Raw genomic sequence first — 27,319 nt, 5'->3', positions numbered from 1 at the left:
GAAACTGAACTGCTGTCTACCTTGCCTGGTCTCTCTGAAGACCCTTCATTTATGGGGTTGCTGAGGGTCGAAGAACAACAAGTGCCAATTGCTACCACATCAGTGCACTGGCATCAATATCGCACCAACTGAGACTCCCTGATTCACATCCATAACGCTGATTCATCGACTGGGGAGCCAAGGGTGATCAGCAAAACTCACTCACCCTTTAACAGTCCCATATGGCCAGTGTGAAAATCTGAAGGGGTGTGGAGACTAATGGTAGACTATCGTGGCCTGAATGAAGTCACACCGCCACTGAATGCTGCTGTGCCAGATATGCCAGAACTTCAATATGAACTGGAGTCAAAGGCAGTCAAGTGGTGTGCCACAATTGACATTGCTAATGCTTTTTTCTCAATTCCTCTGGCAGCAGAGTGCAGGCAACAGTTTGCTTTCATTTGGAGGGGCGTCCAGTGGAACAGGGTGAAGCTCCAGAACACCTGCAGTACACTGATGACATCATTGTATGGGGCAACACAGCAGAAGAAGTTTTTTAGAAAAGGAAGGAAATAGTTCAAATCTTTCTGAAGGCAGGTTTTACCATAAAACAAAGGTCAAGGGACCTGCACAGGAGATCCAGTTTTTAGGAATAAAATAGAAAGATAGACACCATCAGATCCCAGTGGATGTGATCAACAAAACAGTAACTATGTCTCCAGCAACTAGCAAAAAGGAAATACAAACTTTCTTAGGCATTGTGGGGTTTTGAGGTATGCATATCCCAGATTACAGTCTCTATCAAGTGACCTGGAATAAGAATGATTTTAACAACAAGCCTTTGAACAAATTAAACCGGAGATCATTCATGCAGTAGCCCTTGGGCCACTCCAGGCAGGACAAGATGTTAAAAATGTGCTCTACACCACAGCTGGGGAGAATGGCCCTACCTGGGATCTCTGGGAAAAAGCACCAGGGGAGACCCAAGGCTGACCCCTGGGGTTCTGGAGTCAGGGATACAAAGGATCCAAGACTCGCTATACTCCAACTGAAAAAGAGATACTGGCAGCATATGAAGGAGTTCGAAAGTGCCTCGGAAGTGGTTGGTACTGAAGCACAGCTCCTCTTAGCACCCCGACTGCCAGTGCTGGGCTGGACGTTCAAAGGGAAAGTCTCCTCTACACATCATGCAACTGATGCCACGTGGAGTAAGTGGGTCACACTGATCACACAATGGGCTCGCATAGGAAACCCCAGTCACTCAGGAATTTTGGAATTGATCACGGACTGGCCAGAAGGCAAAGATTTCAGAATATTACCAGAGGAGGAGGTGAAGCATGCTGAAGAGGCCCCACTGTATGATTAACTGCCAGAAAATGAGAAGTAATATGCCCTTTTCACTGATGGGTCCTGTTGCATTGGGGGAAAGCATTGGAGGTGGAAGGCTGCTGTATGGAGTCCTATATGACAAGTTGCAGAAACTGCTGAAGGAGAAGGTGAATTGAGTCAGTTTGCAGAAGTGAAAGCCATCCAGCTGGCTTTAGACATTGCTGATAGAGGAAAATGGCCAGTGCTCTATCTCTACACTGATTCATGGATGGTGGCAAATGCTCCATGGGAGTGGTTACAGCAATGGAACCAGAGCAACTAGCAGCTCAGAGGCAAACCCATCTGGGCTGCCACACTGTGGCAAGATATTGCTGCCTGGCTAGAGAATCTGGTTGTAAAAGTACATCATGTAGATGCCCATGTACCTAAGAGTCAGGCCACTGAAGAACATCAAAACAAGTGGCAGATGGATCAGGCTGCTAAGATTGAAGTGGCTCAGATGGATCTGGACTGGCAACATAAGGGTGAATTATTTATGGCTTGGTGGGTCCATGACACCTCAGGCCATCAAGGAAGAGACACAACATATAGATGGGCTCGTGCTGGAGGGGTGGACTTGACCATGGACATTATCGCACAGGTTATCCATGAACATGAAACATGCTCTGTGACCAAGCAGGCCAAGCAGCCTGTGGGATGGAGGACAATGGGTGAAATACAAATATGGGGAGGCCTGGCAGATTGACTATATCACACTCCCACGAACCTGCCAAGGCAAGTGCCATGTGCTTACAAAGGTGGAAGCAACCACCAGATGGCTGGAAGCATATCCCATGCTCCATGCCACTACAAGGAACACTATTCTGGGCCTTGAAAAGCTAGTTTTATGGTGACACGGCACCCCACCCCAGAAAGAACTGAGTCAGACAACAAGACTCATTTTTGAAACAACCTCATAGACAGCTGGGCCAAAAAGCATGACATCATTGAGTGGATATATCACATTCCCTATCACGGACCAGCCTCCGGGAAAATCAAATAATACAATGGACTGCTAAAAATTACACTGAGAGCAAAGGGGGGTGGGACCTTCAAACTTTGAGGTACACATTTGGCAGAAGCCACCTGGTTAGTTAACACTAGAAGATCTACCAACTGAGCTGGCCCTGCCCAGTCAAAACTTCCACATACTGCAGAAGGGGATAAAGTCCCTGTAGAGCACATGAAGAATATCTTAGGGAGGGTAGTCTGGGTTAGTCCTATCTTGGGCAAAGACAAACCCATCTGTCGGATTGCTTTTGCTCAAGGACCTGCGTGCACTTGGTGGGTGATGTGAAAGGATGGGGAAGTTCGATGTGTACCTCAAGGGGATTTATTTTGGGTAAGAATAGCCAGTGAATTAAATTGTATGATGTTAATTGCTAAATAACACCGCCACTGTATGTCATTGCTACTACAGTTGCTATATGCCATATCAATGGTATTACAGTAAGAATCACCTAAATTACTGAAGGATACACTTTGATGAAACTGACCAAAGTGCAGCGGTGATGGAACTTCAGCTGGCTTCAGCAAATGGCACCCAGCAACTTCCTCAAGATCGACATCTTCAACCTGCAGACCGTGGGCGTGGGCAGCACCAAATACACCAGCCACGAGCTCTGGATGCAGCATGCAACAATCCAACACCACACACCATCTCTCCTGCCCTGAAAGACTGTTATGACAGCTGGAGCCCTGAAGTCATGGGTTAAATGAACTCAGTGGACACATTAGAGTCCCACAGACTAAGGGAAAGATATCTGTGTATATTTATATATATACCAAAGACAAGAAAAGTGGTGGTGATTAATTGGAAAGTGTAGGATCTCGGCATGACATAGATGGTATAGAATAAGAGGTGAATGATGTCCTGGGTTCAGCTATGATAGAGTTCATTTTCGCAAGAAGCTGGGAGGGGACACAGCCAGGATAGCTGATCTGAACTAGCCAAGGGGATATTCGATACCATATGATGTCATGCTCAGTATATAAACTGTGGGAGATGGCTGGGCTCGAGAACAGGCTGGGCATCAGGTTCTGGATGGTGAGCAATTGCATTGTGCATCACTCACTTTATATATTCTGTTATTAGCATTATTGTTGTTATTATTTCTTCTCTCCTTGACTTGTCCTATTAAACTGTGCTTATCTCAACCCACAAATTTTTACCTTTTTCTTCCTATTTTGCTCCCCATCCCACCAGTGGAGAGGAGTGAGCGAGCAGCCACGTGGTGCTTAGTTGCTGGCTGGACCTAAACCATGACAGGGAAGAAAAGGGAAACCCAATTTTCTCTGTGCCATTGGGAAAGCAATATGGCGAAAGAATGGATGAAGAGTGGTAGTGGGAGCTATGAAGTTTGATCATGTCAGCTGTGAAGTCATGCATAACTGGACAGATCTTGTCAGAGTGAGGATTTTTTCTTTTCTTATCTACAGTGACTTAATGCTTCTGTGCATGCTAGACATTTTTTCAGCTCTATACAGCTACAAAAACTACCCCTGTTCAGTGCGTAAAACCCCTCTTGCCCAGAGGCAAACAATTCTTTGGACATGAACCATCTCACATCTAAAGTCCTGAAGACAGATCTTGCATTTGTAAATGACCAGATATAATTTCATACCATAAGCTCCTCCTGAGCAACCAGCAATCCCAGAGCAAGATCCTTTCAAGATTTGTAGCTGGCTCCATTCCTCCCCATAACTCCTAGCTAGTGTTATGGTCACTAATATTGTTAGGAATGTATAATGTCATGGATAAGTTTTGCTGTTAGTGCCAGTAGGGACCTGAACCTTGAGCCTTACAGTGCCAAGGTTTAATTCCCCACTCTGCCACAGACCTCTAAAAACCACTGTTGAATCACCATTTCTGTGCCGCAGGTGCTGTTATGCAGTAGTTTTCCTGTTTCTCAAGCATTTTGCAAGGAGACTTGCCCTGGAGTCAGTGAGGAAGTCAGCTGTTTGTGATACTGAAGAGAAATGTGGCTTGCTGCCGTTCAAAGAAAACAAGAGGACAGGCAGCAAATTATGTCTGAAGAGTCCTTAATGCATAAATTAACTGAGGGACAAGGTTGCTTTAGCTACTCTTCATTATACAAGGGGAAAAATTAATCACTTTCTGACATACAGGTGTAATTTTTTTAAAAAATTAATGATTAGTTGTACTAATTAGCATAATGTAAATGAGATGTGTTGTCTGTGGTAAGTACTTTTACACTCAAAATACTGTTATGGGTAAAGGGAGCATGCCATATATTGCTTGTCCAATTAGCATTTTCACAGTCAAATACTTCAAATTATCTAATGCAAAAAAGCCTCATTGATAATACAGTCAAAGTCGTTACATATACAAAACCACCTTCTTAGCATTTACCCCTTGTCTGTGGTGGTGTCCTTGACCTCATGTCCCTTTCCGCTTCATTACACGTTTTCCCATCCCCACCTGCTGCCTTCCCCCTGCTCCCAGGGAAGGGGTGAAAGCTGTCCTGCAGCCCCCTATACCCCCAGGGTCTATTTGTCCCCCAGGGACTGCCTGGGGCTGTCAGCCCCTTCCCTGGTGGCACTCACAGAGCTGGAGCTCAGACAGGCTGGGCAATGGGCACTCAGCCACAGGGCGCCTGGTAAACCCAGCTCAGCCCCACTCAGGCCAAGGGCAGCCCAGCCATCCCCTGGGACCCGACACAGCCTGATGCCTGCCCCCAGCAGTGGTGAATATAACCACGCTTACTGGGTTACAGTGTAATATTGTTAATTTAAAATAAATGAAGGGAAGCTACACTGAATATGACTATTGTGTACACACTGAAGAAAACTGACAAAACTGTTGGGAAATATTGTTTTTAATAATATAGAGTCTGTTGAAATAATTGACTTCCTTCTAATTACTTCTTTGAGAAAATTAACCTTACTCATATTTTCATAATATATTTCATAAATGGTAGGTGATTCATGAAAGACCTGCCTGTGATGAAGAATTAAACACATGCAGCCGTAGATTCAAATCTTAATTGAATGCTTTGTGTTCCTAGTAATTTAATAATAAATCTTTGATCTTTTAGTGGTATAGGCTAACATTAACAGAAAAATAATTTGGTTTTCAATACAGGTCAGCTACTCTTCTGCTTCATTTCTCCATATCCTGTGTTACACAAAATAGGTAACAAATATTTCTCACTTTTCTGAAGGTCTCCAGCAACTTTATCTAATGCCAATGCTCGTGTCTGAAAAAAAGACATTACTTATGCCTGAAAGGAAACCACCAAATAAACAATTCCTCTAGTATTAAAGATTCACCTAGGTATACAATTATTTGGTCTGAGAAATATGAATTTCCTTTCTGTATTGTAAATTTGGGCCTTATTTTACCAGAGCAAGCCATTCTCATTCACTTGGCTATGAGGCACCTGTTAAAGCCAGCTCAGCCCAAGGCAAGCCCAAGGCCTGTGGCTTTGTAGTAGCAATGGAAAAATCATATTTACTGGGTTACAAACTGCATTCATCCTTCAGTGTTGTTATCAGTAGGGGTGCAGCTTGAGAGGTACTGCTTCCTCCGAGGAAGGAACATAGCACCACTGAAACCAATGGCCACCAAGACAGGCTGTATGCCACAGTACCTATTGCTGCACTGATGCGTAGCAGAGGGACTATTACAGATATGCTCTCACATGCAAAAAGTAAAACATTCCTGTTCTTATTGAGGAATGTACATAGTTCCTGGTAAAAGAGGTAGCTATACTTTGTCTTAAATGTGCTTGCCACTCAGCTTCCCAGTATTTCTTCCTAACAAAACAAAAAGATCACTGATACAAATACTGCCTACATTTCAAGGGAAATAGTAGCAAGTCTTTGTTCTTTGAATTAAAATTACCCCCCCTCCTTTTGTTTAAATCTTTGAGCTGCTTTGCTTAGTCTATGACAATTCAATAATTATTTGCATACCATTGATTTTTTTCTAAAGCTAAAGTCATTAGACCTTTGGCTTACAGCCAGTTTTGCCAAACCTAGATGGATAGAAACCTTTGCATAAATTTTAATGGTAACAAGATTCCGACTCTGAGATTTTCTTCAGTTGTTGGATTGTCAAAATAAAATGCTGAACAAACACTCATGTCTCATATCATTACATTTATTGTTGAAAATTACCGGTCGATATTTGCTTGCACATTAACTAATAGCACTATTTCACTGCCCGCACGATATTATAGTTAATAGCAATTGTGATGCCTCACACCACAAAAAAATTGGCTTCAAAAAAATCAATAGATTCCCTGTTTTGTATCAGAGAAGACAGATGAACAATAAATCATGTATTTTGAAGTGATTGTTTAGTCTGACAACATGGTATTCAGAATTATTTTGAATGATAGGTATGATTCACTGTAGAGTCAAATTCTAATGTGAAATGCATCTCTGCGTGCCTTTGTTGCTTCTGTTTAGGGACAAGTCACTGCAATAGTGTCTTGAATTTTCTGAGCCAAAGTGTATAATACAAGTTTGGAGTTCACACTGCCAGTTTTGCCTGGTTGATGTCATTTGTGGATTATTCAAGTTAGAGCAACATAAGTTGACTCATGGTGCATCATAAATATGACATCTAACTCGGTGGTTTGAGACAAATAGCATATACGTACAGAGTAACAGAAAAATGATTTACCTAAATTAACATCCTTAAGGTTCAAATATAAGCATTCTAAGGTTCTTTCAGAAAGAGGACACTCACCAAGAAGAAAACCATTCATCAACACAATTCACCAAGCAGGTACAGCATGCAGGCTGTGACTGTAATCTTACATAAACACATCAAAATGGACTGGCCTTTTGGTAGCTGTTTAGACTGAAAAATATTGCTGCTTTTAAGGAAAGAGTTCTCTCAGTTTTATCATAATGATCCAAATACAGTTTTTATAAAAGTTTAAACCCAGTTTTTTTCAGAGCAGATATATTAAGATTGCATGACAAATTATCTTCATTCATACTCATGGCAGAAGAATCTCTTTTGTTGTCTGAACAAATAATGGCTTGCTGTAAGACTAAAGCATTGGTTATATTGTGCAAAGGTTTGATATGTCACAAATTCAGCACAGATAATTGCTGAATATTCTTGGCTGGTAATCCTCTCAGCACCTCCTCATCAAGGGCAGTGGCTTTCCTGCCTACGTATGTATTTGCATTAGAACTTTGCTTCAAACTCACTCTCTTTATTTTCAAAACATCTTTCTCTGTACCAGAACCATATGCTGGAGTTTTGTACCAACAAATAATACCTGAAGGACAAATCTAGACCTGAAATATTACAGTTGCTGCTTTGCTACATTTTTTTTTTAAGTTGTGCAACTTGCACACTATTTTTCTTCCTACATGGCCCTAAAACACTTGAGCTTCATATTCTTTTGTCTTTTACATAGCAAAACCAACAGAAAGATCCAAAATTACAGCCAGACAAAACCAAAGACTAATATTATACTGAGTAGCTACATTATACAGCCTTTTTAGTTCTTTATTTTTCCTGTCAGATAGAAGACCATGAGCACCTTGAGGTCTCAAAGTATTTTAAGAGACATTACTCTACTCACACAATGTTATTAAAAAGGCATATATAATAAACATTTCCAAAAATCAAATACTATCAAAATTGACCAATGTAGGTTAAAGGACGATAAAGCTTTTGTTTTAGGTGTTGAGATATTACTGGTGGAAGCAAGCATCACAGTAGAATGCAGATGAGGAGAAGGAATCGAATGAAAGAGGTAATTTTGATGGAGAAATGTTAAAATATGAGAATCAGGAGAAAGGAGAAATCAGGTGGTAAAGTAGTCTTTCTGCAAGTGTCTTAGACGAGTTGGAGATCTGTATGCAGAGAGAGGGAGAAAAGAAAAATGGACACATGGATATAGAGATGACACCAGGGAAGAATTAGGAAGTATCTAGGACAATGAAGGGCTAGGATACTGAGAAAGAGTAAAGAATCTGAAAAATGAAAATGAACAGAGACATGGCAGGTCCCTTTTCTGTCCGTATGATTTCCTGACAACCACAACACTGTGTGCCTGAAGACCAGTCTCAGGTGTGGCAATTATTGATGCTGGTTCAGTATGTGCAGCCAATGAAGGCAATGGATTATGGTTAACTTAAGGGTAGTAATCAAATAGATTCTCATCACTGTGGTGGAACAGCTTTTAGTGAAAACTTGAATCTATTATTTGCCATATCAGTTTCTAATTGTCTCACTGCTATCATTTAGCCAACATTTTAAAGATTTTTTCTCATCTTTATTTCTTTAATATCATTGTCAGACTCACTAATTGGATGCTTTGAATATGACTTTACCCACAAGTCAATTTATCATACATTTACATTTTTCATCACAACTGATGAAAACAAGCATAATTTTTAATCTTCACTCTTTTCATGGCATTTCTTTTGCACTGGTGTCAATAACTTCATCAGCAGGAATTACAGAGTAGTGTGGTTGATGATTTCTTATTAATATTGTTAACAAAAAGTAATTGTCAAATGCAATTGTTCAAATTGTAGTCAGATAAAGATCTGCTTTAGTTTGCTATTTCATCGTACCACAAAATCAAATAAAAGTGGGAAATGACTCTCCACCACAGGAAATCAAGTGGGGACCCTCCAATTATTTCTTACTAAACAGACCCTGAAATAAAAGTGACTTCCCTTATGATATTCTCCAGACTTTCACTTTATCTCCAGGGTCTAGAATCTGGAACTACTAGGAAACAGCTGTGCTATCAAAGCATTCCTGTACAGACATCTCAAACACATCAAAAATACCAAACTGGAACTGAATGTTCAGGAAAATTATTCTGAGCAAGTGCACGTCAAGTGAAGTTAAAACCGTGTTTTTTATAGAAATGGGGGGGTATTCCTATACCAGAAAATTTGCTAAGAAGACAGTTGCAAATTGGGAAGAGTAGTGGGTAGCAGCAAGTCCCTATGAAGGCACTGCATACTGCTTCTAGTAGCAACTGGACATAAATGGAGTAAAAATGAAGAAAAATAAAAAATAAAGAACCTATTCTGATTATTAAGGACATTATTTTCATTTTCATGAAATTAATTTTTACCATAGGCTTCTGATGAAGATGAGTGGCAGAAAGCCCTTCTACCCTGATATGTAGGAAACAGAAAATATGTGTTTTTCTGGAAAGCAAATTATATAGGGTTAAGGAATCTGGCTTCAAAGGGCCAAATAGCTATTTTTTTTTCTTAATTTGTGACATCCAAAACACTAAGTAATCAGAAAAAAGAACTATCAATTTTCTGAGAATGCATCAGATAGTGTATTTGCCACATGTCTTTCTATCTTTATGTTATTTCTACCATATTCTAGGTAAAACATGTAAATTGCAGTTCATAAAACCATATCAAGATCACAGAAAAGCAGAATTTAATGGAATTCGCCTATTAATAGACCATTCTGCCAATGTTTTCCTGTAACTGAGCATCTCAAACCCATCCTTAAGTTCACAGGATAATTCAGTTTGGAAAGGACCTCTGGAGATCTGTCATCCAACCTCCAGCTCAAAGCAGGGTCAGCTACAAGGTCATACAGACTGCTCAAGGCTTTCTCCAGGCTGGTCTTGAAAACCTCCAGGGATGGACTCCATGAAGGCTCTCTGGGCAACCCACTCCATTGTCTACCTGTTCTCAGAGGGAAAATGTTTCTCTTTAAACCCAGTATGAACCTCTCTTGTTTCAAGTCATGCCCATTGCCTCTCATTCTCCTGCCATGTGCTGCTGTAGAGATCCTGTATCTGCCTCCTCAGTGACCTCTCCGTAGGTATGGGCAGGCAGCTGTTAGGCCCCCTACAGCTGTGTTTTCACCTTTTCATGCTGAAGAAGCTCTGGCCCATCAGCCTCTCCTCAGAGAGCAAGTGCTCCAGCCCTTGACCATCTTGGTGGCCCTCTGCTGAACTTTCCCCCATTTATTGGAATTTTTCTTGTATTGGTGGGTACAAAACTGGATGCAGTCTATATTTGATCTGTCAAGTGCAAGCAGAGGTGGATAATCTTCTCCTTCAATCTACCAGCTGTGCTCCTGTTCATAGGGCCCAGGATGCTGCTGGTCATCTCTGCCGCCAGGGCAGGCTGCTGGGTCATGTTCAGCTTGCTGCTGGCCAGAGGCCCAGGACTTTTCCAGCAGAGCTGCTCCCCAGCCTGGCAGTCACTAGCCCATATTGTCACCAGTGGTTCTTCCTTCCAAGGGGCAGGACTTCTCATCTGTCCTTGATGATTTTCATAAGGTTTCTTTTGGACCATTTCTCAAGCCTGTCTAGATGTCTCTAGATGACAGCCCTGCCCTCAAGAGAATTGAATGCTCATCCCAATTTGATGTCAGCTGCAAACTTGAGCATGCACTCCATCACCTCCTCCAGGTCATTGACACAGATGTCAAACAGGACAGATCCCAGGATAACCCCCATTGGTATTCCACTTGTCACTGGCTTGCAATTAGAGTAGGACTTACTACATCACTCTCTGAGCCTAACCATCCAGTCAGTTTTGTCTGACCATCCGGACCATAACACCGTAATTTGAACACAAAAATATTGTGGAGGACAGCATCAAAAGCTTTGATAAAGTCAAGGTAAATGACATCTGTTACTCTTCCCTAATCCACAGTCCTAGACATTTCATCTTAGAAGGTAATCAGACTGTTTAGGCATGATTTACCCTTGGTAAATCTGTGATGACTGTTCCCCATCACCACCTTTTGCTTTATATGCCCCAAAATGCGCTCCAAAGTAGATTGATCCGTGGGACTGAAGTGCAGCTGACCAGCCTGCAGCTTCTTGGGCTGATTACTTGGCCATTTTTTGAAATGAGTGTAACATTTACCTTTCTCCATTCATCAGAGGTGTCCCCGTGATTTCCATGCCCTTTCGAATACGATTCTGGCTTTGCAAGGACATTGATCAGTTCTCTCATCACCCTTGGATGATCTTATGGGCTTGTACTGGTCAAATTATCCCTGACTCAATTTTCACCCACTGCTGGTAGCTCTCCTTCTTGAACCCTGCCACTAAGCATGGGGGTCTGGGAGAGACGGTAACGTAGTGGTAGAAACACTTCATGTTGTCCTTCATGTCTCTCATAGGTCTTAATTCTAGCTGAACTTTGGTTTTCCTGGCACCATCCCTTCATGTCTGGACAACTTTTCTAAATTCCTCCTTTGTAGCCTGTCCCTGTTTGCATACTCAATATATAGCCTGTTTGCACCGGGGGTCTGTCATGAGTTCCCTGCCTTGCTCAACAGTGTGTAGCTGAGTTGCACAGCTGCAGACAAGAACTCTTTCTCTCTTGCAGTACAATAATATTGTTGCACAAAAGTCTCCTTAGATTTCAAGGGCACACATGCAACAATTCATCCTTCAACGCCCCTGTATTTCATGTGTCTTCCTCTTGTAGCATTGCTAGCCATCTAAAAAGGTATCTCCAGAATCACCAAGCTGTGAGCAGCCAGGAATATAGTTTAACTACACAAGCTATAAGAACCCTGTTAATCTTTTACACATAACAGAATTTGGGGGGGGCGGGAAGTGATAGAATGTATTTCACAATAGTATGGTTTTTTTAAGCAGAGTTTCAGAGAGTAAGCACCCCAAATTCCAAGCATTCCTACTAAACAACACGTGCACACAAACACTAGAATAAATGGAAAAGAAGAGAAATAAAGCCTTCCTATCAGTACTGTTCCCTGATAGGAGGAACAATATGAGCAATTTAACACCAAATTAGCTACTAGGAGAACCTAGTAGTTAATTCCTTAGACAGCAAATGAGAGGAGGGATGTGGCAATTATTCAATAGAGTCATATTTAAATAGATCTGAAAAGCATTACTAATGTCTAAACTAATTTTTTCATTTTTGTGTAAAGAAATTTTGTGTAAGAAATTAGATTTCTCAGCTGGCTGAGATCCTTAAGAAAGCTAGGGCAGAATAAGAAACTTTTTATACCACTGAGCATAAGAACAAGCATAGTACGGGCTGGCAACTTTCAGACCCCTCTGACAGACTCTATTCCTTCAGACTCAGGAGCTAAGTCAGGAAGATTCTCCTTTATTGTTTGGATGGCAAAACAACCCAAATGTTTCGACTCTGCTCAACACTTTGGATGATGCTTTTTTTGTCTAGAATAGAGTTAAAAATATTGAGCATTATACAATCAAAGTGAAAAAGGTTTCTTTTTATGCCATGTTAAATTTAATACTTCTAGACCCTTCCTGACACATTAATCTGTGTGATTTATGATGGCAGGGAAGACAAATTCAGAGAGATGGAAAGAAATCCTAACAGCAAATTTGTGCTAAGTCCACTGTTATCATACAAAGATAACAGTTTTTCCTAAGGAGGCTGTCTACAGCGAGATAGGTTTAATCTAAAATTTAATATCAGCTTTTATGACTGAAAGATAAAACTGAAATAAAACATGAGCATAAATGAAAGAAATTATACAAAAATTACTATAATTATGAACATCAAAGTTACTTATCAAAACTCCATCTTCTTTATGCTAATTATTTTCCCAACAGATTATTCTGAATAGGATGAAGCCATCTCAGTTATGAAAGAAAACTAGTGTTTTCCCATTCCCTGATAATTAGTCATTCATATTTAGATAGCCTTCATTCACTGCTGCACAGGTGCCTCAACCTTTGCCACACAATGTTGAGCTGTATTTAAAGAAATACTCTTTGAATACTTCTAAAGGAATAATAAAAAAGTGTATTAACAGCTTAATCACCCTACATCTCTCCAAACAAGAGATCTGTCATGTGAAATTCATCTTTTTTGTCAGAAACATGCACAAAACAGTTCTGACAGACTAAAATATGACAACGTTGTATCAGCAAGCCTGCTTCAGCAGCCCTGCTAATTTAACACCCCATTCAACAGATAGTTAATTTCCATGGCTGCTGGCCATGAAGTTTCAGTGAACTTCTATGGTTTCGCACCTGCAAAGCTTAATTCCAATTCCATAAACACAAATTCCAGCCTTCCTCATTGCAAATATGTTAACTGCTGACTATGGCTATGACTCTCCAGCAAAAGCATATACTATTCACATATCTATATATAGAAGTCAGTATTATATGTCCATCAGACTTGTGAACTTCTGTTTGGATAGACCACAACTAATGATGTATGAGTGGGAGGGAAGTCCATGAAGAATGATGGAAATGCAGATGTGCTCAGGGATGTCAAAAGGAAAAAGGTTCCTCAATCAATGTATTCCCATCTGTTTGGACTCTGAAAAAGTTATTTACTTACGGCTATAATAAGTATTAGAAACAATTTCACAAAAAAGCCCAACAAAACAAACACTATCCCCCCACACCTCCATGTCTTCTGAGTTACTACATAACCTCATGGGTAAAGCAATTCACCTGCATAACCTATACATTGTCCCATGAGCCAGGATCTTCTAATGGAGAGCTACTGCTAGGATGCTCCACTGCATCAACCATAATGCACCTTACTCTCCCACTGATACTGATTGGTGCATCATGACTGATTTAGGCTAGACAGGGAGTTTACATAAGTTTCAATAAGGGAAGAATGCTTCTAAATGCCAGAAAGTCTGTTTTTGCCATCTCAGCCACAAACCAACTCAAATTCTCAAATCTGTGTGATTTCAATGAGAAATAGCTAAACAGCACAATTCAATGTTCCCATGCAAAACTGTCATGAGATATCTGATTCATAAGATAATAGTTCCATTATTTTCATTATTTAAGCTGATTCAGGATTAAAATCTAATTAAATAACCAATGAGATAGCAGTCTGCTATTTCAATAAGCTCCTTAAATGAGCATCATCCATGAACAGAAAAAGCAATTGTTAAATGACAATTATCAATTGTCATTACTACTTTCAGTAAAAAAAAAAATGGACAGGTTTAGCTGCATCACTGCAAATACATAACGTGAATGAGCAGATCAGGCCAATTTACAAGGCTATGGGAAGAGTTACATGAAATTATCACCAGATCACATTGACTGATCTACAGTGGTGCTGCCAGTTCAATGCTGCTGGTTCTTTGCAGTTTTGAAAGTAATTTAAAAAAATATTGAAATGGGTTGAGATAAGGACAGTTTAATAAAGCAAAAGCAAAGGTCGCGTGTGAAAGCAAAGGAAAACAAAAGATTTTATTCTCTACTTCCCATCAGCAGGCAATGTCTGGCCAATTCCTGGGAAGCAGGACTTCAGTACATGTAGTGGTTGCTCTGGAAGACAAATGTAAATAATGAATCCTCCCCCTCTTTATTTAGTTTTTATTGCTGAGCTGACCTCATGGTATGGAATATCTGTTTGGTCAGTTTGGGTCAGCTGTCCTGGCTATGTCCCCTCCCAAGATCTTGCCCAGCCCCAGCCTGCCATTGAGGGGAGCAAAGATGTTGGAGAGACAGCCTTGATGCTGTGCCAGCACTGCTCAGCAGTAGCCAAAACACTGGTGTGTTATCAACACCTTTCTAGCTACCAATGCAGAGCACAGCACTATGAGGGCTGCTGTGGGGAGCATTAACTCCATCTCAGCCAGACCCAATACAACATAAGAGGAAAAAATTGAGAAGGCAGGAAAATATAGGAAGTCAGTATCTCAGATATCTTCTCACTGTGATTTGACATGGACGTCCCTTCACTTATTTCCTATTGACTAATTTCTACTGACGTCAGGAGGCTTGCATGGTAGACTTCTAATACAGCGAAGGAGGGTAGGAGTTAAATAAGGACAGTGTGTAAGGTATGGAGACAGCAATCAAGTTTAAAACAGAAGATTCAAGACAATTCATGGATTTGCTGAATAATGTAGGTATCATTAATACAGATATCCCAGGTAAAACTGAATTTGAGGTTCATTATACTAAACCACTAATGGCTAGAAATGAAAAACTGTAATGTTAGCTCGTATTAATTTTAACTGGGAATTCTAGTACCCCCAAACCTGTTAATCTTCCTGTCTGTACACAGTAGCTTGCTTTTACTTCAGATCTCAACAAGAAAGACCAAAGTGCCCTTGCAGTGGTTAGCCTAGAATAATATTGAACAAGGAGTCCGTGATCCACATAATGGTTGATCTAGGTGTATGCCTCTGTATAATGGATGTCATGTGATTGATATTTAGTCAATACATATACAGTCAATATATAGTTAGTAGATGTACATGTAGTCAAAAAGCTTATTAATCTTGAGTATATGTATAGCATATTGTCTTGTTCTATTGAAATGTTATATGCACCTGTTCAGGAACTGCAGCTTTATTAATAAGATAAGAATATTAGAGTGCATTGTCCAAGGGACTCTTCAAAGCTAAGTCCATATTCCAGTCCCGACTGCTGTCATTGATTGAGAAATCTGTATTTTAACCAAGACTCTGTAAGAATACCAGTGATCTTAGAGCTGGTGAACCTCACCAAGGATGGGATCTGCGCAGCGTGCTGTGCCTTGACCATAGGTCTGCCTGATACCATATCATCTCGGGGTTCCCAGCACCAGAAAGATTCTATAACTGGCTATCAGCTTTTCTGGGCTATTAATGAAGTTATTTGCTTTGCAAGTGCTTGTGCATTTCTTATGGGATGTGGAAAGAACTGGCACCTCCTCAGTGCAAAACAGCTCTCGAGTTTCTCGTTGTGCATACAAGGAAGACCTGACCTTTGTGTCTGTGTTAGTAACCTGAACAAATGTAACTGCAAGCCATTCAGGGTATATGCTGTGTGAAAGTTATCACTAAAAACTACTGCTATTGCGTTTTTTTTCAACCCTCCTACACAGTATGATGAACTCGTAAGATGAATTGCACATCCACAGTACACTTCTGAGCAGCACACGCAGTAATATTGAACTGTGGCAAATAGTGCAGTGGGATATTTTTGGAACCAATAAAACCCCTCCATTTTCCATAATGCAATGAAATATACCACTGCTTGCACTTCAGTGAAAAATTCGCAACCAGGCCTTCAGTCTTTCTTTTTTTTAACTATTGGAAAATGAATAGCATGCTGAAGCTCCGTTCTAACTGTTTTTCCTCACTAATTTGGCCTCACTTCACAAGTGTAGACTGCTTGTGCCAAGATTTTATACACTGCTTTTTCTTTCTCTCTCCACTGTGCCAATAAAAATGTTTTTCATTCTAAGTCTTATATTTATTACTTTCAGTGTCACTTAAAGGAATAAATCTATCATGGAGTAAAGTGCAAGTCAATAAAGTAATGTACATACACCAAGCAAACTTTTTACCAGCTAAGGTACTACGGTACAGATAATAGAATTCTTTGAAATATACTGTAAGGTAATGTTCTTAACTGTAAATTCTGCAGTAAGCCAATAAAACTGTGCTTTTATGCTCTAATAAATGTCAGTTTTTAAATATCCTAAAATGCCTCAGCCTGTTTTAACCTCATCCCTATAGAATTGCTCCTTTGTATTAGATGGGAAATATATTTTATTTATTTTTCCTTTAAAAATAAAGACACCCCCCCCCCATATAGTTTGTAGAGCTTCCACAGAAGACCTGTAATGAAGATCTCTAGCTCCTAATAGCCTCAGACTTACTGAAACTGTATGGTTACATAAAATAACTACTGGAAGGTAACTGTAGAAGTAAAATAGATACTCCCAGCAACTTATGCAGTGTGTCCTCTCCTATTTATCCGGACAGCCCACTGTAAGCCAGAATGAGCTGCGTTCAGGCCAGAACCTTACCTTAACAGAGTGATCCTTTGACTACTTAATGCAGCTGGCAGGAAGGTTTACCTGTATTTTTTTCAAATGTTTTGCTGGGAAATTAAAAAGCTCAGATAGAAAAGGGATCCACTTGGTGTGTGGGCTGAGTGGTTGGCTAGACAACCTTCAGGCTGGCTACTGTCAAAAATTTTGGTGGAACTATCAATTTGTCCACAGGAACACAATACCATCTGTAGTGGGCATTACAAGTGCCTTAAAAAATAGGCAGATCAGTAGGTATACAAATATATTTCTGAAGTATAATTGTGATCAGTCAGATTCACCTCAATTCATTTCCATTGGCAGGCAGGCATTTTCTGTTCATTTTTCATGCAGAACTTCTTAGTTTTCTTTAGAATAGTACATAAGAAATGCTATGCAACACTTGGGTATATCAAATAGCTTCCCTCCAACAGGCCATATGTCCATGCCACACCACACTGATTTCAGGCTTCTGCCTATGCTGTGAATCAGTAACTTTCAAATCAAACTTGCTCAGTTCACATGCAAAATGGTGTTTTGTTTGGAGTTTACTACTACCAGTTCTGTCAGAGCATCCTTGAATCTGAAAGCCAAGCTACCTTTTTTTTCCAGCTCATGCATTTTCCAGTAGAAATGAGGTCTCTGATGGCCTAATTTCACCCCTGCTTCAATTGGTACTAGTCTTGTCCCTGATAAGGGCTTCAACCTGTGCAATTCTACAGAAGGTGTGAGACATGAGGAGGTTACACATATAAAGCCAAACTTATGGCAATGGATTTCCAGAGCTGCAACTGTGTGTCAAAATGAAAAAAAAAACCACCTTCAGAATTCTGGAAATAGTACCTGAGAAAGTAAGAACTGACAACCAGATGTAAACCATCCTCCTTTTGGATTGGTACAAAGATCAAAAAACAAACAAACAAAAAGAATCCACACAACTTGCAACATTTGCTCCCTTTAGATGTGCAACAGGAACACTTAGATAAAGCAAAATCAGAAGTCTTTTTCCCCAATCACTTTTCTGACAAATTCTTAGCAACACTTTATGCAGTTTGACAATGATCTGTACAATCTCATCAGGTTTTTTTCTAGAGCATTTAACACAATGCCTCTTTTAAAACAGAACGTACTTTATGCTGTTACCATTTCTAGTCCTTCTGAATGCTCCAGTTTTTTTAGACTGAGTTTATTTGTGCAAATGGCATGCTGCACAAGGTCTGTAAGTACACCATACAATTCTTAAAAAAAAAAATAATAAAAAATTCATTTCACTGGTTAGCAATATAGAAAGAGCTGAGGTAAGTGACTACAGATATGTGAATACTGAGCAGCTAGCTTACAAATGTTGTAAACACAGAGATTTTTCAATATTGAAGACTATAGGAAAACAGAACTGTTTTTACTGCCTTATTTATCAGCTGAAGAGGCTGCCAGGACTTCCAAGTGCCTGATGATGTCCCAGTGACACAGGTCAGAAGACCAATTACCAGCCAACCCAAATGGCAGAAGAAAACAGACATTCCTCTCTTTCAGGAGAAAGGAGGCTGGTAAATTTGCAGATGAAATTTATCAAAAGAGATTACTCTGCTCTAATGTTTTGATTCCACTACAGCAGTGAAGCACAATGCACTAGCAAAGACAATACACACGAATCGCTAGTGATAAAAAAGAAGCAAAAAGATCCTCAGAGTCTCTATGCAAGCAGATACTCATCAGCTCTTCACTGGAATGATTTGTGTTCAACATTATTATTTGTGCTGCTCAGTTGCTCAGAAGCTCTGATCATTATTGTTACCACCTTTGCTAGTATGATCCAGAAGGAAATCAAGCCTGCCTTCAAATGGCAGATTACTTCAAAAAGAAAACATAGATAACTGATATAAGATCAGTACTGTTAACCTTACTTTACAGATTGGGATCTGAAGTACTACTAGATGCATTCCAGGATGTTGGAAAAGCTAGAAGTGAAGCCCTTCTCGAAGTTCAGCCTTGGTAATAAAGCTACCCTTTCTCATCAGCTTTTCACTTAACTATTGTTAGAACAAGACTGACAACGGGGCTGACAGCTGCATCTGGTCTTCTTCTGAATGCTAACATACTGTTATTACACCCTGGTCAGCTGGGTATCCGGTTGGCTGGTTACACATTTCAAATTATTTGATCCCCTATGTTCTCACTTAATAAGCCTTCAGATCAGGATAGTCTGACCCATCATCAGCAAAAGGGCATTCTGCCCTGCAGGCTGAGATCCTTTTAAAGTGCTGGAGAACAGATTTCCTTTCTGAGGAGAGACAGGCTGAAGCGAACACATTCCTTATCCTCATTTCAACCCCAAATTCCAGACTATGTTCCCTTAGAAACAAGCCTAAGACTAAAAGTTTTCCAGAAAAGGGCTATATACACTATCAGTCCCAAGGTAATTTAAGTTTCTTATAGGATCTGTCCCTTCCCACCATCCTGCAACTGTCATCTTTGTGTTTAATCTTTGTCATAATGTTGTTCGCTGAATGTGGCCACTGACAAGAGTAGAGGCTCAGAAATGGTCATTCATTCCTGGGAAGAAAAAGTTCACTTGTTTTGATTTTCTTAGTAGGTGACTCCACTGCAGTGTTCAATTTCATGTTAAATACTTCACTTTCATTATGAACTAGAAGTAAGGTATTATTGGTTGGATCGGAAATAAAAACAAACCTCTGTATTTATGCATTTACAACGTTTTTATTGTAATTATTGGTCTTGAATCTTCTCATTCACTTTTCATTTTAGGACTTCCAGGTAGAAAAATTAGACTATTCCTCCAGAGGGAAAATGTTGCTTTCTGATCAAGACTATTTCAAATTGTCAAAATGAAGCCTGCAGCATGCAGAGAAGTCTGTGTTCCAGAAAAGCACCTTTCTTAATTCAAGTACTTTTAATGACCATTTAGTTCACCTTTTTCTCTTCCTCTATTTCACTAAGATGACGTGGGTCATGATTATTATATTAGCTCTGGTACAATGAATGCTACAGCAGACTTGCAGCATAATTCTCTTCCTCCTTAGGGAATTGATATTTTTATTCACAGCACAAGAAAACCTAGTTTGTGAACAGAATATTTTTTTCCCATTTCTGTTTCTTTATTTGGTATTTTGATGCAATAAATTGATTAGATAGACTAGACAGTAGTTTCATAATCCTGTTGTGAGCCTACTAGAATTAATTACTGTTCACATAATACTATTGAGGAAGTATGTTTTAAAAAGCAGAATACTCATTATGGTATAATTTTCAAGGATGCCATCCACATGATATAATTCACAACAGTTATGGGGACGGATGCTTGCTTATTGCAAAAGGGCAAGAGAGTCAGCAGGTGAGGAGTTACCCGGTAATGCCAGTTGGTGTAATGTGTGGTCCTGTGCGGCATTGTCACAGCATTGTTCTTCTCCACCATTGTATCAGATTTCACCTGCTCTGGCTGCAAGTATCAGTGTTATGCCAGTGAGTGCAGATGAGGTTATATAGCTACAGAATGGGTCTGAGTCCAGTGAAAAGAATAACAGCATTTCCACTGGCTTCGTGACACCTTGTGTCTGGTCTTTGATGTAGTGCTTTGCACAAGACTTGAGAGAGTTTTAATCTGATTCCCTTGCCTCAAATAATTTGAAGTTCATAAAAAAAGCACTTGAAAGTGTATCTATCTGGAGACCTTTTTAGCAGCTTGTTTGCTGTTTAGTAAACAGTTCTCAGCATCCACAACTGAAGTAACTTGATAGTTGCACATACAGATTGCAAAATGGGGGTTTCCTGTTCATCTTGTCCAGCTTACTCTTAATGCTGCGCTTTTATCTGGTCTGTCCCTCAACTAAGGAAGAGGAAAACCTCAGATCTTGTAAATGCACAAACACAAACACCTTTCATAAAGAACTTATTAGCACACCCAAAATTTTGTTAAGATGGCTAAATTTATTGCCTAGATCAATGCTGAAGGGTTTTCTCTCACTAAAATTAGCCAGTGATCATTCAAGTCCTTTCTATTACAACAGCCTCACTGGGCTTCTCAAGTTTAGCAGTGAATCAAAAGGGTATCTAAGGTACCTGAGTAGTACAAAAATTCTGAACGTGGCATCCAAGGCATTCCTAAGGATGATTTGTTAGGATGAACCTTCAACAGACAGGCTTAATGAGTTCAGAGAACCATTTCAGTCAGTTACAGAGGTAAACATATCTAGAGCTCAAGCTAGAAGCTTGGAAAATGCATTTCTAGATCTTCTTACAAAATTACAACAATTGCTTACTTTGCTATTTCTTAGACAGACAAGTGATCGTACTTATCCCCATACAGACTTTGTCATTGTCCTTGCTTTTTTTTTTTTTTTTTTTTTTTCACTAAACAAACATTTGAAGATGATATCAGGATGACATTTGGAGAAGGATACACACAGTCTTCTTTTTGGTTACAAATACAGACAAACAAAGCCTTGAAGTAAATCAATATTTATATTTGCCACTTTTGTTTTGCGCTTTGCGTCTGTAGTGGTACATTTGAAAGCACACCTCCTGCACATGTGAAGAACTATATAGCTATTAACGACTGAAACACATTAATAGCGTTGGAAGGGGTAGGGCATATGAATCACTATTAAAGGAGAAGTGGTTGCCACAGTAGTGGTGTATAGCTAAATATGACAAGATCTTCAGAGTCTATTAAGTTGATGCTGTATCATATTGAACAAAGTAAAGTTAGCTAGTGATGACTCATGTCCCCTCCATCACAACTTAATAAATGGATACAGAAATTATATTGATTTTCATGGATAAGCAACTAGGTCTGAAATCTGAAAACTCGATGAAATATAAATTACGGAATATGGACCACGTGTGATGATCTCATAACAGGGTGAAAAGTCCATCACCTGAAGAAAGTATGCTAAACTGCAAAGGTTTATTTTGACACACTATCACAAGAGGTTTGGGTCTGTTTATTTTTTTTGTAAATATGGTTTGGCAAACTTCTCCTTGTGCCAATGACTCTAACTGTAGAAGATCTAATGTGGAATACCTAGTCTGTCATAAAGTGGAAAGTATTAATGTGAAAAGGACAACTTCAGTCAATACCACAGAATGAATAAATATGAATGAAAAACTAAGTATTTGATGTTTTAAATGAGAACTTGACACTCAGCTTCCAGATTCATTGCAATTTAGAATCAATATGTAAAAACTGATTTTACCAAAACAGATTTTCTACATAATAGTTTCCTCTGAATTTACTCCACAGATTGATGTTTCTAACGAAGATTTGTTTCTATAAAATCAATTTTCTTTTCTGTAAAGCAGAAGTGAAACCTCTCAAACTTGTAACTCAAATAGATTTTTAACCACAAGTTAAGAACTTTTCCGACGTTACTTTGGCCAGATTCTATTGTAACTATGACAATATTTTATTAGTAAGGGCCTGAAGATGCAAGCAGAACCTCTTGGTTATTTGTCCAACACAGACAGATCAAAAATCTTAAACAGAGTACTCAATCATCAAAAATGTAAGTGTAGAGGTTATTCAGAGGTCAAGAAGATGGAAAATGGAGTTCAGCAGTCCTCTTGTTTGCTGAACTCTGCAAACTGGTTTGACAAGTCAATGAGGAGCTTTTTCAGCCTTTGAAAACAGAGGATGCTCTCTTTTAAGCTCCTCACTGCTCATTTCTGGTTTAGTTCTCTTCCCTTCGTGCCCCCAGAAGATGGCAGTGTAGGACTCGCTAGGAAAAAAGGGTAACATTTTTCTCCAATATCCAAGAGCAATGCTCTTTTATTATTATTATTTTTTTTTTAAATATAATTTGTACCATGAATTTAATCACATTCACTACAGAGGAATCCATGTTTTCCAGAAGGCTTCCTTCCATTCCCCAGGACCTTGGACATTTCAACTACCTAAACATGCAATGTGCGTTCACACTAGCAGAGCACCAGTAAAGATATTTGTGGAATATGACTTTTATTACTTCATGTCTCCCAGATACTCATCCCAAATTAAAGCAGACCACATAATTAAGTCCTGACTTCCCTGCAAAATTATCAGCAATTTTGGACAGATCATGTGGCTCAAGACAACCCCAGATATATCTCCATGAGGTCATGGCAGCCTGGGAAAGTATCTTAGATATTTGGGAACAGTTCAGTGACATCATGTCAACTGAGATCAATAAAGCCCTGAAGAGATACTGAGTTTGTATTATTTGTGGAAATAGGATTCCCAAGTCTTGGGTCATTCCAGTCAGCAGTAAGTCTCTCATGGGCCTTAAGGCAAGTAGGGCAAGATCTGCAACACACATGAGATCAGAATAGGATGCTCTGAGATTTTTCAGTTTTTGTTTATAACATCTGGTTCAGCAAAACCATCTTTAAGATGTTCAGATACTTAAAACTTTTGAAATACAGCTCCTATAACAGAGAGCAGAACCACTCATTTCTAGCTTGTGTGCTTTCAATCTTGGTGTGAGTGGACAATAGGGGAAGAACACTTAAGGAGAGACAAGGAAAACAAAATTTAAATTAAAAATTCATTTCCACTCAGGTATTGCTATAACACTATTTGTAAACTTTTGCAAGTTCTCAAAAATACCTTGCTGCTATTTTATTTTCCTTAACATGCTTAGGAAAATGTTTGATCACACAGTACCTTACTGTATATGTAATTTAAGTCATACCCTTTTCTGATATTTTTAAAAATTATACAAAATCAAATCTTTCCTGAGCTAATTCAGCACCATGACATACCTATAGCCAATAATGCCAATGAAGACCACTACTTCTAGGACAGTTCCCATGCAGCCACTTGGCTACAATCCCTTAGTCCATTTTACTAAGAAACACTCTCAGGTTTTCCATATTAGGCACTTGAACAGCCACAAACACTAAGATGTTTTACATTTAATGATTTAATCAACTTTGCTCCCTGCTCAGACACCTGAAACATGCACCTTGGATATGTGAAATTACTTTCTTCTTTCCCATCTATGGCAAAATAACCTTATATTGTCAGTGCTTTTCTAAAGAAAGATTCTGTTATCAGCATTCTTTCTCTACAGAGAGGAAAGAGGACCATGTGTAGAGAACTGCATGCAACAAACATCAGTGAATTAGAAGTTGGGACAATGAAGGGCAGTACAATGTCAATACAGCAGAATCCAAAGGAAAAGATTCAACTAGTGAGAAATTATAATGTATTGAAGTGGACTTATTTCCATGAGTGGGAAATTTAGTCCTAACTTGAAGAATACAAAATGTTTAAACAAGATACATGAAAGAAAGAAATATCAAGATAACCTTGGATAAAACTGGATTGTTCTGTTGGGAGTGGGATTGCTTAACTTCAGTGCAAGACAGGAGAGCAGACTGGTCTCATGTAAAAATCTAGGAAGGAGGAAAAGGAGAATCTACAAAGAAAGGAGAGGAAAATAGCCTGATATTCATATTTTGGGGGAAATAATAAGAGAAAGGAATAAGAAAGTAACAGTTATGCATTTACAAGTACAAAGGCACTTTCCTGCCACCAACCCCTGATTCCAAACAGGCACACTCTTGGTCTTTTAATAATTTGATTAGTTATATGTGTGCTAAGTTTTTAGATTAAAAAACCCCACCAACCCAACGAAAATATCTAAATACTTTAAAAAGGCACAACTACGTACCGTTAACAACTTGGCTAAAGTTAAGCTAGGAAGATATGGCAATCTAACATTCCTGATTGTATCTAAAACTGTTTAAATTCCAGCAAAAAGATGGATACATGTGGCAAATGAAATTATCAATTTTCTTCAGTTTTACAACTGAAGCAGCTTATATACAACACAGGAATTAGTAGGTTTTGCATTGTTTTGAGACAGATAAAATCATGTTTACAGCACTGGTTTATTGTATACCTACCATCACTCTACTTGGACAGTGGGGAAAATTATACTCTAATATATATAAAGAATATATACTAAAATGTTAGCAAATATTAGTATATTATTACATATATATGTTTATATAACATATATTCTCTAATTCTTAACGCAGTTTTGGTCTCCTTGAAACTAAGTGCTAAAAAAAAATTTCAAGCTTTATCTCCTATTGAAGCAATCATAATTAAACAACTCCAAAAGAACAGAGATTCTGTCCATAATGTGACCTTTCAAAGATGAATGAAAAGGTTTTCTGTTGCTGCTTTTAGGTATAACTTTAATTCTCATGAGCAGTTCTACTAGTCTGACAAATTGCTAACCTGTATGAAGCTAATAGACACCAAAGACTGAGTCTATAGCAACTTTTAGCCTTTTTTGTTCTATTTTAATATAATTACTTACTTAATTTTATTTCATTGAGCTATGAAAAGTAGCTGGCTTTTATTGTTGGGTAAGTAGTATATTTACCTAATTGAAGTGCTTGTTAACAGTATTTTGGGGAAGAAGAGAATCCAAACACATTCAGAGACTAATTAAAGTGGCCTTCATTTGGGAAGATGATCTGAAGAGTTTAAGAGTAATCCTTAATTATCTAGCCTGTGGGCTAGCCATATGGTGGAAGCTTTGCCAGTAATACTAACTTTGCAGTTTTGCCACATACATTCCCTAATATCTGAGTTGTTCTATGGCCTGTTTCCAAAACTAAATGTAAGAGCTTACACCACATACAAAAGAATGGCCAGGTGACATCAAAAGGAACAACAAACATTCAAATCAGTTTTCTGCAGTGAGTTTCCTCCAAGAGGACGTGAAACATTTTCCATCCCATCCCCTTGTAGATACAGCCTGTCATTTGATATTCAACTCTAGAGAGCCGAAGACATTCCAAGTTTGGAAACTCATGAAGCCGTGGGTCAGTTTGTGCAATATAGAGTTTGACATGAATCATTTTAACGAGCAGATATCCTTAAGGTATTCCACATATTTAAAGTCAGTGTATGTATTGTATAAACTTATTACATAGAGCTTTCATTGTAGAAGGTGTAACCAGCATTCTTGGCATGTCAGTATTTGGTTTCGCTTAGCTTTAGCTAAGACAAAATCCCCCAGATGATTGTTTTTGAAGTAATATCCTGGGTAGTATATCCTCTTGCAATAAAAATAACCTTTGCAAAATGTTCTCTAGGAACAGAATAATCTCCTCTTTCCTTCTATAAAGCTATACACTTTTTTTCAGGCTTTTACTAATCAATTTTTTCATATAGGAATTCTTATTTCTTAAATTTCTAGATTTCTTTTTGTGCTGCAAATGTCAGCAGTTCTCTTTCCTTCCTCCTTGAAAAAAACCTTCCACCCCTGAAACAATTGAAGCTTTAATTCAGTGATATAGTCTCACAAGATTATTCAGTCTTCTCTGTAAAGACAAAGTAAAATCTATTGATTAGACTTTCTAGAGAGGATGATTTTGTATTTCATGCATGTTATCCATTAAAATAGTTGCTGCAGGGTGTTTTGTGTGTGGATTGAGTTCCCCCCTCCCCAAGTGGTTCACTTCAGGAAGTTGCAGGGAGAAGGGGATGAAAAGAAAGGAGGAAAACAGAAAAATTTAGGATCAGTAACATGTTCAGATAATATCAGTTACCAAAGCTCAGTTTTGGACAGAAGCATGAGAGCCAAGCCTTCAGAGTTCCTGGCATTCCTAACATTGATTAGACCTCATTGGGAATGCAAGAACATTAGTTAGAACCGACACTCCTGCTTCCGCGAGGTAGGGAGGATCACAAATTCACTCATGAAAAGAGATACCAGTATGTGTCTAGAAGAAAATGAATTCTGTTTCCTGCTGAATCAGCCACCTTATTGCTGCAGAGCTGAATTAGCAACAATTGACATCTGCAACTGAATTAATCCCAGCTGTCCAGGAATTAGAATCAGGAAGCAGCAAGGAGTCGCTGACACCCTGTTGCCACTATCTGAGTTCCTGAAAGTTACGAGACCATGGTAGTTCTCCTTACTGAAGGGAGATCTATGATGAAGCTTCTCCTTATTAGAGAAGCAATCCCCCATGGTGTAAGTAGCCTTAATAGACCTTGCATCTGGAAAACACCACCATTTGCTCAAGAGAACAAATACATGGAGATCACTGGTTTAGTGTTATATGCTAGCTTAGAACAGCAGTATAACATTTGGTTTAGCTTATTCCACAGCTTCAGCATCACAGCTCATTTGATTCCAGCCAGAGAACTAGATGATGTTAATGAGCCATACTGTCTAGTCTTTCAAGTGAAATGCTAAAAGACCAGTAAACCAGACAG

Source organism: Buteo buteo, chromosome 8 (genome assembly GCF_964188355.1).
Source record: "Buteo buteo chromosome 8, bButBut1.hap1.1, whole genome shotgun sequence".
In the NCBI taxonomy this organism is placed as follows: domain Eukaryota; kingdom Metazoa; phylum Chordata; class Aves; order Accipitriformes; family Accipitridae; genus Buteo; species Buteo buteo.
This window is presented reverse-complemented; position numbering follows the sequence as displayed.